The 16,345-nt window shown below is 39.3% G+C and overlaps 1 protein-coding gene across 7 annotated transcripts in view; it reads left to right on the forward strand.

Moving 5' to 3' along the window:
- The window catches only part of MAGI2 (membrane associated guanylate kinase, WW and PDZ domain containing 2), a 749,564-nt gene that overhangs the window by 727,030 nt on the left and 6,189 nt on the right, over nucleotides 1-16,345 (forward strand). The gene's annotated exons all lie outside the window — the stretch shown is intronic.

Genomic DNA, 16,345 nt, shown 5'->3' on the forward strand with positions numbered 1-16,345 from the left:
ATATGTGATAACTACATCATTTTCTCCTCTAAACTACAACCAATTCTCTGGCTGAGGGAATGCTTGGGATAGTATGTTGGGTTGCTACGAACAGTCAGGCATTTCTGAATAAGGGCAGCAAGGATGGCTTATAGCATGCTCAGTCTTGGTGATTTCAGCTTCTAATGATAATGATAATTTGGTAATTAGACATTTTATAGCAATTTTAACCAACATATAATCCTTTCAAAGAGACCTCCAAGAGACATCCAGATTATCTTCAAAACTTTTGGAGAGAGAGATGCAGCATTTTTCAAGAAAGAATAAGACAAAGACTGATTTAGCAGTAGTAATCTTCCTCAAATAGCAGAACCACAGACAGGCAGTTCTCTAGTACCTCGGAAAACAGTTTAATCTAATGGGCTCATTGGAGACTGCTAAGTGCAGAGGATCAATTCCTGAATCGATCACAATTCTGAGTCATTCAGAATCTGACTTCCTTAAGGTCCGCATTCTGGATGGCACTTAAACCTAGGCTTGCTGGAGATTTCATAAGTAGGCTTCCTTAAAAAATTTTATTTATTCCAGGAGAATAAGAAAATGCAAATAGATATAATAAATGTCCAGTGTAAAAGATGTAAAAAATGTCCAGTGTAAAGAGCATGCATTGTTTTATGAAAACAAATGTGCACAAACCTTCCCCAGAAGGTTCCCTTCTCCAGAAAACACCTAGGTAGGAAATATAGATGAACTGCTATAAAACCAAGCACAAACAGTTAGCAATAACAGAAAGAAACAAGACTATTTTGCAGGACCATTTAAAACAGTTCTTGGAAAGTTGGCTGGAATGGTTAGAGGAAAGACTATATACAAAAGCAGATTATTGCGATATGAAAGTTGCTATAAAGAAGTGCCATTTAGTCAGATCATTTTCCTAAACATATCCCCAACTTACAGGTCTGTAAAGGAGAACTAAATAACTGCTGGAAATCCATGTTTTCCTACAGAACAGTAGCTAAATAGCAGTAAAATAATTCAGGAATTACTTCATTAGGTACACACAATCTACAAAGAGCGTCACAGCAAAGGACAGCATTCAAATACCTGCTTTTCTTAATATAATTATTACACTATCAGACAAAAGAAATTAATACTCTATCCAGTCTGTAAGCAGAATGGAAACAAAATAAAGATGCCTGTTGAAATTAGCTGGGTATTAAACTCCTCCCTAGGTAATTTCCCAAAGCAATGAGAAATATTCTAAGAACAAACAGAAGATGCACACAAAAAACAGAAATTAACAAATAGAAATAAGACTGAAGGGCGCTTTTCGAGAAGTCCACAATCTCGGGGATAAATCAACACGTTGCAAAGAACCCTTGCCAGAATAGCAGTGGAAGAAGCCCCTGGAAAGAATGTCCTCTCCACGTAGTGTAAATGAACCCAGAGAAGATCGTGTCAGTAAGCTCAAGGATGGAGTAGTACTGGGGTCATCTGACAAACTAGTCAATATTTAATACTGCCTTCTTCATCCCACCAGAATTACATGATTGGGATGTAACCAGACTATTGAGAATTTCCTTTATTGGAAAAAAAATCATCCTGTTTTTTGATTTTAGCAAATACATGTCAGAAATGTTTCTTGGTCTCATCACAGCATGTCCAGCCCTGTGGATCATCAGTGGCAGGAGGCTTAGTTTTATACTGAAATAAAAGATGGGCAGGCTGAGTTGGTCTGTGGATTCCAGCAACAGTGTGGAGCAGGAGCCTGGGAAGAATAGAAAAACAGGAAAGGGTGTCAGGGCTCTTTCTCTGATATTCTCTCCCAGTCTTCAACAAGGGAAAGGTCAGGGACTTCTCAGGACTGCTGTATAACTCTGTGTTTAAAGACCTTTTGGACAGCAGTAGCATTCAGAGTCACAGCATTAAGGAAAATGAAGCTTAAACCAAGGGGCCAAACAAGGACGAGGTTACTGTGTTCTAGTCATCAACGTTTTGAATTTCCTTATGCAATGCAATCAATTTTATTTTAATTCCAGCCTTTAATTGCAGAGGCATTATTCTGTTAGTGCAAACCATGTCAGTATATCATTAAGTACAAGAGATATCAACATTCAAATGATTAAGTGATTGACACTAATAAAATCGTTTTTTAATTAATGAAATATCATCAATTATAAGAAAGAAAAGAATATGTATCAAAAAAAAAAAGGAAGTACTCTGTGAGAAACTTAAAGCAGGCTCCTGAGAAGCTGTAAATCTACTGAACATGTGATGTCAGCTTGTGCCGAGTGCAAATCGGTCTCTGAGTACGTCTCAGCCAGTTCTGGCTGAGCTGAGCCACTATTTAAACCGAGGGGAAGGAAAAAAAAGGTGTGATGTAAATACGTCATTTACCTCAACTCCAGCTGCTGCATTCGCTTGAAAACAATTTCTACCACACTCCAGAGAGAAAAATCCCCGTGCAGGCAGAAATCCCAAGGTAACGTGTGCTGCTCTATCAGAGTATCTGTGAAGGGGTGAGGACATGATTAGTGCTCGAAATCTGTAGCTGCTTTCACGGCAGGGTACCTCGAAAGAAGCTTAGAAAGCAGATGTTTTATCACCCGGACTGAGCCCGCTGGCTGGGGATAGGGCCGCCGGAGGAGCTGCCCTTCTCCAGCTCGGCTGAGGCCCGGAGAGCATCAGCAGCGTGTTGGCCAGCAGGGCTCTCCAACGCGTCCTGTCCGCAGCGAGAGCCTTGTTTCACTGTGCAAGAAAGCTGGAAGTGCTGCCGCGGCTCCTGGTCCTCGGTGTGTGCTGGGCGCACAGCGCTTCTCAAAATCTGCCTGCTTGCACGGTGGGAGCCTAATTATAGACTCGCGTATTTGTCGGGCCCTCGCCGTAGCTGTACAAACGCGTCTATATTGTGCAGCCAAGCTCTGGGATAAAGAGGCATCCCTACAGGCAGAATGCGTGAGAACTGTTCCCCAAATCTAAAAATAATAACGTGGAACGTTAAATAACGCTAACGAACCACAGTCACTCTATCCAGCACCAGGCTCTGCAAAAGGTGAGTTAATGCTAATGAGGGACCAGCCCCAGGAAGCTACAGTTTTCTCTGGGAACCAACATTTTTGAAAAATGTCTATGTAGGAAGATCTCCAGGAAAACCTCTGATGTTTCATTTTTAGTCCCAGCAGTCCTGGCAGCTCATCTCTGCTGGCTTACTGCTGCTAGCATTTCCTGGCTGGAGCTTTCATTTACACAAAGCTACATTAAAATACAGAAGTATTTAGAAGTATCTGAAATTAGTGAATTTTATAACCAAATAATTACAAATAGGGCAAAAAGGTACTTTCCACTAAATGGAGTAATTAGAAACACATCCCCAGCTATTTCATGTTAGAAAACAATAGAGCCCAATAATTGAATTACGTTGTTGGAGAAATAGAAACCCATCAGCTGCTCATGTTGTTTACAGAGATAGCGGAGCAGACACTGAGTTTTAATAGTCTTACGTGTTTAATCCTGTACTTTTAGTTTATTTCCTTTTTCTTCAGTTTGCCAGCACTTCCCAGTAATTGCACCAAACGCACAGCTTTTTAAACGGTGATTCGCCCCCGCTGTTTGCTGTACAAAGCAGCTCTTGCTTACCCCAAGCCCTCTGCCGCGCGTACGGGCTGCGAGGCAAACGCGCCTGGCTCTCCCAGCGCGTTTCCTGATCCCGCGCGCTGCTGCTCCCCTTCGGCCGCTCAAAGCCAGCCATTAGGAGAGAAAAAAAACTGGGCGTGAAATATTCTGGGCCAAAACTCCCGCCGCAAGTCAAAACTCGCTTATAAATTCTGGAGGCTCCAGGCAGTTCCCGCCGCGGTTTCGGAGCCCCTTTCCATGGCCGGCTCTTGGATGTGGCCTCGCACGCGTCGCTCCGCCGCGTGGCACCGGCCCGTGGAGCCGCGAGGAGCGCAGCTAGCAGGGCCTGGGGAGCAAGGAGCTCGTGGCTCATGCTTAGCCGGCGCTTTCTGGATTTGCCCCTCAGCCGGCTGAGTTTCTTGAGTTTGATTCACCCTGCCATTGAGTTTGTTGCAAGATGAGTCTTGGGGTAGCACGAGTAGCTTTGCGAATTTTTGGAATCGTGATTCCACGTGATGCTAAATTATGTACAAAATTCACCCCATGGGTTTGTCACAAGCAGGCGATTTTAAAGAATAGATGTTTAAGATAAATTTTGGGGTATTTACTGAAGATTTCTGTATGTAAAATGCAATGTTTCAGTACGTGCAAAGCCATTGCTGGTTAGCATGGAGAAGGCCCAAGCTCCGCAGCAGTAGCAAGTTTCTGAAGGGCACTGAAGAAACCCTCAGTTCATGTTTCAGCACTACTGCAGGGACGAAAACCACAAATGTCAGAGTCGATACCAATACAGGGCTTTTGCGTACCAGTGAATCAGCACAATTCTGAAATTCATTCAATCCTTTGATTTTTACTTGTTGTGACTCCCCCAGAGAGCACCTCAAGATGTACTCCACACCCACAGCTCAGGTGACTCTACTTCTTGAATACATATGTACAGTAGTCCAGTCATTCACTAATTTTTGGACTTACAGCATGCTTATTTGTCTTGGCTTTACAGATATACTTCTTTCCTGTTGCATATAAGCTTTTTATGCAGTTATTCTAAACTTACTAAGAATTCTCTGCTCTAACAGTAGTAAAATATCTTTATGTCACTGGTTCTGTTAATTCTAATGATTGGTCCTAGGCTGTTCCTCCCCTTCCTTTAGGAATGGTACCTTCCAGTCTCTCCATGTGCATGAAAAGTGACAAGCATGGGTCCCCATATTTCTACTTATTGGGCCACCCTAAAGACACGGTTTGTAAACTCTGCATGTATATTATCTTTCTCTAATATGCTTTTATTTCTCACAACTGTCAATAGACTCTTTTCCAGCTTTTTCTGACACACAAGCTGGCTTAGTGGTTTCTACATTGTTGCGCTCTTCTTTCGTAACCGATTATCTAAGATATCAAAACACCTGTGAGTTTTACAAATGTATTTTAATCTCCTAAGTAATTAGTTATTCCCATGTTCCACTGCTTCTAGTGCAAGAAATACAGCTAGCTATAGGCCTGCTATATATTGGCTTTTTTCTCATGACAAAAATTAATGCTATGGATACAACTTTTCAGGCAGAAAACCTTAAATTTTGAGGAGCCAAAGCCATGATTTTCCCCTTACCTATGGAACCTGTCTTGCAAACATATGAGTGATGTGAAGGTAGAGGTTATATGTTGATCTCAAATCATATTTATATGCAGCTTCTTGAAGAAATTACTAATGTAATATTGAAGATTTTTTTGAAAAACACTGTAATGGAATACTCATTTTTTTTAAACCCAGGGGCTATGCAGAAGTTACACATAGCACTTTGCACTTGATTTCAAGCTGTTTCCTTCATAAATCAGATCTTACTGCAAAGCCCGTTCACATACATCAAACGTAATATTGAATCATGCCCCAGAAACGATACCTGTAAAGGAAAGAAAAACTTATTTTTTCCATTTTTTTTTTTTTTGATTCCTGTCATCAGAGAAAACTCAAATGTTTTGAGATGCATTCAGTCTCAGGGCTGTTGACTTTGCACAATGAAATATATTTGCTATCATTATAAGGAAGTGGCAGGCCAGTCTCACGCACTGAAGTAGCCAGATTGGAAATAGAAAGGAAGTTGTCCAAAAGTATCCTCTCAACCTCTGTGCTTTGAGTTAGCTCCTCCATTATGTAAAATTCCTGCCCCCAACACCCAGGCTTACACTGTATTTCAGTAAGTTATCCATTGTGTGCTTGCAAATTGGGGTGCTCTGATTGCTTGCTTGCAAATATTTCCAGCTACAGCTTGTTTCCAACTTGCGTGTACAAGTAAGAATTTTCTAGATGCAGCCTTGCCCCTATATATTGCTCATACAAAACTAGGCTCATCTAGGGGCCATCTGACACCTGGCACCAGTGCAGTGCAATGGCGTGTGCTGCACCCTGGCCTCTTTCAACGCCGCAGAAGCTCTGAGCCCTCCTAGCGACAGAGAAGTTTCTGCACAGTGTAGAAACCTGAACTGCCCCATTCCTTGAACTCCTTCTCACCATGCTTCTGCTTTGCTGTCCTTAGCACTTGAAGAAAAGTAATTCAGAGAGTTGAGATGGTTAGAAGTGTGTGCTAGGTAGTGGCATTAGGGGCAGTTTGCAGGTCTCAGTTGTCGAGCACAGGAAGCTCAGTGACCTACAGTTCCACCATAAGTGCTATGCATTTATAACCATAACTTTCTGTTTGTCATCTTCACTTTTCCTCTTATAGCACGACAGAGGAAATAAATCTTTCTTCCTGAAATAAATAGCCATTTCCATCCTATACAAATACAGCTTGAGTCGGTTGTGCACAGTCCCTCAGCAGTGAATGCTGCTCTGATTATTTACTTGGCAGGGAGTTTTGGAACAAAACTTTTTTCCCAGTAAAGCTATATCCAGAAAAATCAAAAGTAATTTAGTTCGGGATAACACCAAAAATCAAAATATTTTAACTGACAAAAAAGTACAATCGGGCCAAATAAAAATATGTGTGTACCATTGCAAAATGTTTCATTATCAGATATTTTTACAAAATAATTTTCAAAGAACGGGAATATTCTGAAGAGCCAGTTTTGCAATGGGGGCTTTTTCCAACAAAAATGTCTGGGTTACCCACATAATCAAAAGACATATCACCTAGGTTCTAACATACCTTAGGAGAGGCTCCTCACCATAACAATATAGGACAGTCTGTTGAGTCTGTACTTCTCTTGTAGGAATTATTCCATTTTGTATAAACAGTTATTCACTAAAAAAATGATCAATGGTCTTATTTGAAGTTAGATATAGCACAAGAGAGATGCAGGTTCTAGAATGTGATTTAGAAAGCACACCCACAGGAAGGGATATCTGCCTAAATTCTGTGCTACGTTCCTGTGCACCATGAGTTTGGTAGGCTTAATCAGTGACCATTTAAACTTTCAAAAATACCTGAAAAATGGGAGCTTATATTATGTTTTCGTTGTATGTATGCAGCTAAAGATTTCGAAACTCCAAACTGCAGTTTTCTAGTTCTTCAATTCTGTTAGTACCTCTAAAGTTCTCATATTTGTATAACAATCAGCTTCTGGGCATCTTGGCCTATATAATTAAGCCAGATACACCTATCTGTATGCAGTACCAATCAGATAATCTGATTCATCCTATTTTTAATGCTCATTTTTATAAATCTCTAGAGCTGAGTTTGACTGTTATTCAGAATTTGAACTATCTGCTGTATCATTCATCTGATGTGAGAGCAAAAATCAATAGTCATTTTGGAAAAGTGCCCTTTCCTTCTGTGACCACCTTGATGGAACTGAGAACATTCATTCATATTCATGCTGCATTTGCGATACCACCCTCTTATTTTTAGCAATATCAACTTAATTTCAGAAGCCTGTGGTGTGTAAAAAGTAATAAAAAAAATTAAAAAGGGAGTAACTAAATGAATCAAAATACTGGTTAATAAAATTAGTCTAAAACCATTTTGAACCAATTTGAATATGAGCTCCCAAAGGTTCTGGCTGTTTTATTGCTATGGGTAAAAATTATTCAAGGACAAAACTGAATATTAAAATTTGTTTTACAAACACATCCATAGCATTTAATAAATATGTAGCAGCTGGCAGGAAAGTAGAACATGCTTCTGTTAAAACACAGGGTATGTATGAGTATGGACATATGGGTGTGTATACACACTTCTGTCTGCAAATTTCTGTTTTAAAAGAGATAGTGACCTTTTGCATAGGTATCCCTTGATACTGAAATAGAAACACCATTTTGAAAAAGAGGCAGACAGACAGGAAGACTTTCTGAGTCTTTTTAAGCTTCTAGTGAAGAGATACCATAGCCTTACTTTTTGAATGTGGAAATACTGAGTCCATTCCATACTCCTAAATGCTGCTTTTGCAATAAACCCCCAGTGACCTTGGCCAGACCAGCTGAATTCTTAAACCCACTCTTCCACATCTGTATAATGGGGATAGTAATATTTACTTACTAACTCATGAGAGTGTTATGATGATAAATTATTTAATGCTTGAAAAGCACTTTGAAGATTAAAATTCCTAGTCGACTACTCAACATTATTATTAAAGCAGAACTTCACTAATCCACGTGCATTATAATCCATACCAAAATTGGCAGTATGTCCCCAACTCTGAGCAAAGATTTAATAATAAGGCAGTTGAGCAAGTTCTCTTATTATGAAAGCTTAATTACTTTTACATAATATACCAGAGTAGTTTTACTAATACAGTGTAATGTGTAGATAATTACAGCTGAAATACAGTGTCTAAAATAGATGAACAAACATTATCCTTGGTTTTGTTCATGTAAACTGGCAAGCAGACTTAACAACCAAAGAAGGGAAAAATCCCACACCTGAATCTTTTTCTAACCTTTTCTTTGTGGCTTCCTATACTCATATTCAGAAGTTAAGCACCCAAGATAAAGGGCCTGAAGGAACACAACCATTGCTCCTGGTCTCCCCTGAATCCATTTCTTCCTTCTTGTAACCCAGAGAAATGGGAAAAAAACTGGCATCTGGTGACACTTGCTGTGTCTTTGCACATTGCCATGGGAACTCAAGCCAAAAGGGAGTTTTTCTGATAGTATCTAGTCTCCTGCTGCTGAAGCCTACCACGTCCTAAAAACCCTCTCCTGCCAGTCATTCTTCAGTCCCTCTCATCCATAACGTAACAACAGGTCCCCCAGTTGGCAGCTAGAAGGTGTGTTCCCAGTCCGCGTTGGCCTCCCTGCACTGGTGATGCTCCAGTGTGATGTTAGTCTTGCAATACAGATCTCCATAGTTAAGGGAACAGCGTTATTCCTGCTGCCTCGTCCATTGATTCTCATAGCAAAGGTTATTCAGTAGCTTCTTTAATTGACAGACTTTAGGGTATCTAAAATCTATTCCACATCTCTTCAGCTGGGTGCAAGATTCCTATAGCAGCATGCATTTCTCCACCAGAGAGCAGATCCTCTTGTCTACATTTCTAAGTGAATTGTGATTTGCAGGGGTTAAACATCATACTGTGCAGAAGGACCTCAAAATGTTGTGGGTCCATCTCTGTCTTGAAGTAAATAAGAACATTACACCGAGTACCTCCAGATAAAGACTCCTTCTCTAAAATTCTCCACTGAACTTGGATACAGGGGCTTTGCATTTATTTAAGTGATTCATGTCATGAGGATGTAAAAAGACTGGCTTTTTAGCTAGCCTAAAATAATCCAGAAACAATGCTCAGCTCTTTTAGGGACAAAACTACAACTATTAAAGTATAAGAAGTTGTATAAAAGCACAGTTACAAGCAATGAAGCTGCACAGGAAAAGCCTTGTCAGAGGTATGGTGCTATGATACCTAAGACTAAATTAAACTACCAGAGCCTCTTATGACTCTAGTCCTTGGCACCTAAAATTTGATGTGTCTAAGTGGCCAAATGGAGTGTGGTTTAAAAAAATATTCCAACCGTTAGAGAGGAGAAGGCAAGCTTTTTTCACAGAGGCAGCTACAGGCAGCAATGCAGTGCCCAGCTGATGCTCTATGGCCCAACAGCAAGCAGGGGTTAGGCGAGCTCTTGGCCTCTGTCAGATTTCTTATAGCTTGGGAAAAAAACAGAAAATAAAATGCAATTTTAAACATTAACAGTATGACTTAACTGCCACTCTCCAACTGATGTTTAACAAACATGACCGTAGAGCATATTATATATTTCTTTAGCTACAGCAAACCAGAATTTTAAACATCTGGGTTTTCTAATGAGTACACGCAAACTGCACAATATTAAGAGCTGAATATTGCAACATAGGATTCGTTTATTCATTCACTTCCATCTCATTGCACAGTTTTCAGAAAAAATTATCTCAGCATCCAAAGGATATCAGAGATGACGACAGACACTGCAGTAAGCCTGGTGCCTGGGTCAGCTCCGCACCTTCAATACTCAGTGCCTTAGAGCCTAAAAAGAGTTTACAGAGACATCTAATTCTGCAGCCAGCTCCTGTCCTAGACAGGATTGGACCATATTCATGAGTTTTGTAAATGGTGATGCATTTAAGCCAAGTTACATGTATCGCTTAAGATCATGCTGAGATCTTAAACAAGAACTGTCAGCATTCAGCACTTGTCAGAAAAAAACTTTTAGCAGCATTTAATGTACAGTCAAAATGCTCTGAATTCATTAGCTGTTAACTGCATCTTATATATTATCTATATAGCCTCAATAATAACATCTACTTACTGACTAGTCAGGATGTGGTGCCTATTGTCAGCACCCATTTTAGCTGTGATAATTAATAATTTTAATATTTAACTTTAATTAAGTGTATAATGTCTGATTCTTAAATTATTCAGTCTTTATAGCATGTTTTTCATTAATACCACACATTCTATTAACATATTTATGAACACCTTTTAAAAACTAATTAAAGAGTCATTATCTTTTTTAATTACGCAGCAACTTGCAATGTAGATTTCCCAGCTTCACCATGGCTCTGGAAGAATACTGCTGAGGTTTCTGTAGCTTGCCTGATCATATAGAAAAAAAAAAGAAGGCTTTCTTGATGAAGGGCTGAGTTCCTATTACCTGAGTAGCTCTGGTCTGATAGATATGCGAGATGCTCAGCATTTATAAAGGGGTACCGAACTGCACACAGTGAATGATAATTTGTTGTAAGAAAGAGTAACATCATTCAAGACCAGCACCCAGGATGTGCACAGACTTAATGCTGATGCAGTGATGAGGAGCTTGCAGTACAGGATAAAAGCACGGTACCAACTGCAATTTTGTATTCCAGCTATTCACAATATTAGTGAATAATCCTGTAACATTTACACAGACACATTAACCTAATGCAAGGAAAAGTCAAATTTACCCTGTCCACTTAGGTCAGTCATGATAATTGGCTTAAATATTTAACAGATAGGACTATTTACTAAATCCATATCTGTTGGGAACAAAGGCAAAATGGGTATTGCAGTGAATGATAAACTTTGTACTCATAATCATCTGACCTTGATTAAGATTCACAGCCAGAAGACTATTAATAAATTAAGCAGTGTCTGAAGCAGAACCTATTTATACAGTGTGGCTTTTATTTATTTTTTCCCCCTCTCTCATTCTGCAGTAGGTTTAGGAAGTACTTTTCTGCATGGAAAAAAAATATCTTTTTTCACTCGTGCTATTGTCAGAGCAGTGTTAAAATTGTCTTAGTCCTGAGTACAGAATTGTTGCAAGTTCTGTTTTATGTTGTTGGAGAGGATCAAATGATCCAGAACTTAGGCATACTTTTTTTTTTTAATCTCAATGAGTTGTTTGTAGATTTTTATTTAAGAGGTGAGCAACAGCAGCACAATCCCACCAGGCTAAAGTTAGATGCAGCACCCCAAATTCATCCAAGTCCCCAAGCCAATCCAGTCCACTCACTTTACCAGGACTCTCCTACCCAGTGTCTCTCTGAATTCATCAGTTAGCACCTTCATGAGACTGAAAGTTTTCTGGCCACTTGTCTGCAGTCACAATGCTTGGGTGCACCCAAGAGCCCATCCAGGGGCAAGGGTGGTAAATCTGTGCAATCCACTCGGCTTTGGTCTGCGTCTCAGAAAAGCCTTTGCTGGAGCAGCTGCCCAGCGTTTCTGATCAGCTGAGTATACGTCCAAGAGAAGAGCAGATATCTGACTCCAGAGGTCTTTCAGAGACACCCATCTCTCTGCCTGAATTTACAAAGCAATTAAATAATTATCTCAAGTGATTAGGGTGGTAAAATGCTTGTGCAGCTGTGCCGTAGTTAATGACCAACTCAAGGAAAAGGATTTGCTCAGGATGCAGTGGATATAGAATAGGAGCAGAAACAGAGCATGGAGTAAGAGTAGGAATTCATCTTTTCAGGTCAGATTAATCACATCTGAATGGTTTTTAGTTAACCAGCTTTAAAAGCAAATATTGTACCTAAAAATTTGAAAACTGCTTCCATCTGTAGTGCTTTATACAGATTAATGCAGACACACAAATCAACGTATACGATAAATTTCTTGTTCCAAGAAAACAAAAAAAAACTTTTAGAAAAATGCTGAATGTTTTCCCTCACAACATGCAGTTTTGCTTTCTCTGAACGATATCTAAATTTTTCCTTTCTCTGTCACTGTTCTCTTAATTTCAAAAACAAGCAATACCATCTCCTGCATTTCTGCAGATTTGGTCTTCCAAGTGTAACTAATAATCTGCTCTTTCTGAAGTGTTGTTCAATAATCCTCAGATTAGCTTTCTGAACATGGAAGCACTTTTTTCTAAGAAAACTTCCATGCATAATATAGAAATGGTAGATGGAAAGAAATTTTACCTAAGTCAGGATCATTCAAGATCTCACCACATGGCCCCATGCAAGAACTCCACAGACACCACCTCCATTGTAAAAAGATTGTGGGGCATCTTCCACTTAATATCTAGGTAAAGGATAAAATTAAAGATGCCTATAATGAAGCCAATGGAAATAATTTTTTGGTTATAAGTAACAATAGGGAATCCAGAAAAAAAATGAGACAACAGAGTATAAAATACACTGGGGAGCGTATAAAGAAGGAAGTAGAGCTACGCTTCCCAGTGTTGGAATAGGTCAGAGTCAATGACTGAATTTTCTGCATGTAAAATTAACTATTTGATGTTGATGGAGGGGATAAAAATCTCCTTCTCCCAGCCTACCTTTACAGTCACTGTTCTTGTGGACACCTGCAGAAGCTGTGCCACCAGGAGCTCAGTATAGCTCTTCCAGTATTAGACTTGTCGTGAAAAGAAAAACCTATAATGACTTTGGTCACAGAGAGACTAGAGCAGTCCTTTTTTCACACTCCAAACATCAGTCTTTCCTAACAAATCACTACAAAAACCCTCAACACAAAATTCAGAAGCAAAAGACTCAGGGACTGAAATGCATGTTCTTTATTTTTCTTGTCTTTGTATAACTCACCCTGTTTACACTGCCCAGCCATCCTTAACCTGTGCAAAAAAATATGTGCAACCTCAAAATGACAAAATACTAAAAGGGCATAAAAATTTCACTCTTAAACAAAATTACACTTACAAGCTACTATAAATATTCAGAGTCACTATGACATTACTGAGTACATACACGCTAACAGTGTAATGAATGTGGTTACGTCAAGTTAGTATGAAATTAGATAGGTTTTCATTGCAACAGAAAAAAGACGCCACAGTACCAAACAGATCACTAGCTGCATTTGTAGGGGAAAAAATAGCTCCTATGCCAGAGTAACTGATTATAAACTAGATCTATTTTTGTGAAAGTATATGGCACGTATGTCACTTTTGTACCTAAAATCAACATTTTGCAGCCATCGCACACTGCCACCATAGCAAAGGCAGCACAGGAGCAATACTAGGGATGAAATGGCCATGTAGCCCCATGGGGAGTGAACAGGTGAAAGATTGTATCACTACAGAAGCTGCCTAAATCATTTTATCAAGTTTATTAGTACTGAGGGTTCTGACTGTGGATAAGAGCAGTGGAAAGCAAGTGGACTTCTGTCTTTTAAGCCAAGCAAAGAATAATTTGTGAGAAAACATTTGCATAGCAATATTGAATAATTAACAAGAAGTGAAAGTTTGTAGGCAAAATTATGGGCAGCATATAAGACAGATAAAGTTCCCATCGCTGCTAACTTTCTTGGAGAGGCTGGCAGGGAGGGTGAAAGGAGAGGACGATGTGTCATAGCACACCTGCATGAGGCCGACAGCTGAACAGAAGGTACCAAGAGCTTTTCCAACTATCACAACCTCACAAAATCATTTACTTCAGGAGACAAAGAGCACTGAATATCTGGGCTGTGGAAGCTCCAGGATGAAAGATTAAAATACTTTAAATGTCTGAAATATCCCTCCTTAGAGAACATTAAAGACAAGCTACAGGAGACCAGTGCAATCAGGAACATCACAGGCAGGCCAAGCTGTAATGAGAAAGAACCGAGTGCATTGCTGGTGTAACACCACTAGAAATAGTGGATGCTCACCAGGGGACAATTTGTCTCATTTTCTTTATTAGCAGCATCTGTAAGAGCTGTTTGCCACCTTCTGGCAGTGCATAATTTCAAACAAAAAGCAAGAAAAAAAATATTGCACCATATTCTTTATTTAGTTAAAAAACTCTTTGATCCCCTAGGAAAGTAATCCTGGGAAAATACAAAACAGCTGCTGAGACATTTCAGGGAATATTTAATTCATACTACTGAAAGTGTTCAGGCATAAAAATATTGTACATTATTCACCTACTTTGGAAATTAAAAAGGTATTGAGATTTTATTTTACTTAAGTAATAAAATGTGATAGTCATTTTTATTAATGATACTATTAGCTATTAAAGAAATTAGTGCTTTATGGGTAATTTTCTCTGATGAAAAATCCCAATTCTTGATGCACTAGTAAGTAACTATTTAAAATATGTCACTACAAAAGGAGAACCTAGTAGCAAATCTGAAGCTTGGCAGAGCCATAAGCAGTGCAGGACTACACTTGGCAGAACCTTATATGTGCAAGCTCCAAAGAAAACTTAAGTATTGCAGCAAATTTTAAGAAATTATCAGTATGTTGAGCTCTTACCTCTGATCTAGTACCTAGGCAATGCTGGGAATAGACAGGCAAACCTCTCTTTTTGGTTGACAATGAAGCTGAAGTCTCTTTGACTAGTGGTTTGAGTGCGAGCCGTGAGTAAGCACTGGATTCAGGTAGAGGAGTAGGTTTTGAGAGAGGAGCAAGTAGATCTATGAGATTAACAACCTCATTTCTAGTCCACTGAATGTGTACAAGCCAAGAGAGCAAAGCAAACAATTCATATATATGGCACTTCTATCTTAAACAAAAAATCCTTAGACAGAAAACTTCTATTCTTGATGTTTTCCCCTTGTCACTATTCCCCCCTCCAAACAGCTATGTTCATCTCTTACTTGTCCTCCTACACCCTGAAGATCTTATATATGTGGTGTCTCTTGCTCAGTTAGCAATTTACTCCTTGCCTGGGAGTTGTGTGAAACAGCTTGTAGGTGACTCATTCTTGCACATTATATAGGGAAGTACCGCCAACATGTGTGCCAGTAGATTATGGAAACTAAAAGGCACCCAGAAAACACCTACTAAATTACACCAAGTCAAATACCATCATAATGACAGATTATACTGCAGCTTCCAGCTCATTTATCTTGTGTAAATTAATAGGTCAAGGGAGATTTTCTCCTTTCAGAAAAGGCAGGAAGGCATCTATTAGCCTTCAGTGAGGTGTACGCCTTTGAAGAAGCATTTCTCCTCTTGCAGGGATGATATCCATAGTGACAAAGTCAAATACAAATTTAAAACGGCATCATACTTAAATCTGTCGTGTAGCTTCAACTGAATTTGGTGTCTTTCCCTTCTGCGTGTATGTTGTTGCGCAGTAGTAGTTCATGCTCTGTTAAACAATTACTGTCTTCAAATCCTTCCAGAGGGGAAGAGGGCGAAAAAAGTGACAATATTGCTCAGTCTCTGTTTCAGAATGTTTGCAAACTGTTTTGAGCTACTTTAGGATAACAGACACTAAAAGTAGGTTGTGTTCACAATTGCTACCATAGTAGTATGTAACCTTTGTATTGTACAAATCCTAAAAACTGAGGCAAAAAATCAGTGATTCTGAAGTATTAAGTGTCTCCAAAATGCAGCTATAACCTCAGAATAAACCGAGAGAGAAATCATTAGGTTAGTTGCTCTGAAGAATAAAATTATGGATTTTTCTCATATTTATATTTGCTATGGAAAAGCAAACATCTTAGCAATGGTTGAACAAGCCCAAATGAACCCTTATGGTTTGAACACAGCTCTTGAAAAGGCTTTTCTTTTGAGCAACAGATTACTTGCATTGCTGCACTTTGCTCTACCCTGGCAATTTTGATACTTCCTCATAATGTTCAAACATTAGGGGAAGTAGGTTTCAGTACCCTCACATCTATATTCCCTTCACTAGCAAGTTACATTACAATGATGCTTTGTTGATATTAGCATTTACCAAGGTTAAAGGATGACTTTCTACATAATTTCCTCTCGTTTAATAGAAGCAGTAGGTTGGGCTGGGCTCATTTCCATCTCCACTGACGGTGCTTAGAGCTCACAGACACTTACTGTTCTCAAGTTCTTATACACAAGTACTGTATTACCACAAAATCGAAGAATGTGGGTTATTTTTTTTTCCTTGACAGCTTTGTCCCTCAGCCCCAGGGGACGTAGCTTATATAGAGGCTGTCCCAACAA

The sequence above is a fragment of the Rhea pennata genome, chromosome 1, assembly GCF_028389875.1.
Source record: "Rhea pennata isolate bPtePen1 chromosome 1, bPtePen1.pri, whole genome shotgun sequence".
Classification (NCBI taxonomy): domain Eukaryota; kingdom Metazoa; phylum Chordata; class Aves; order Rheiformes; family Rheidae; genus Rhea; species Rhea pennata.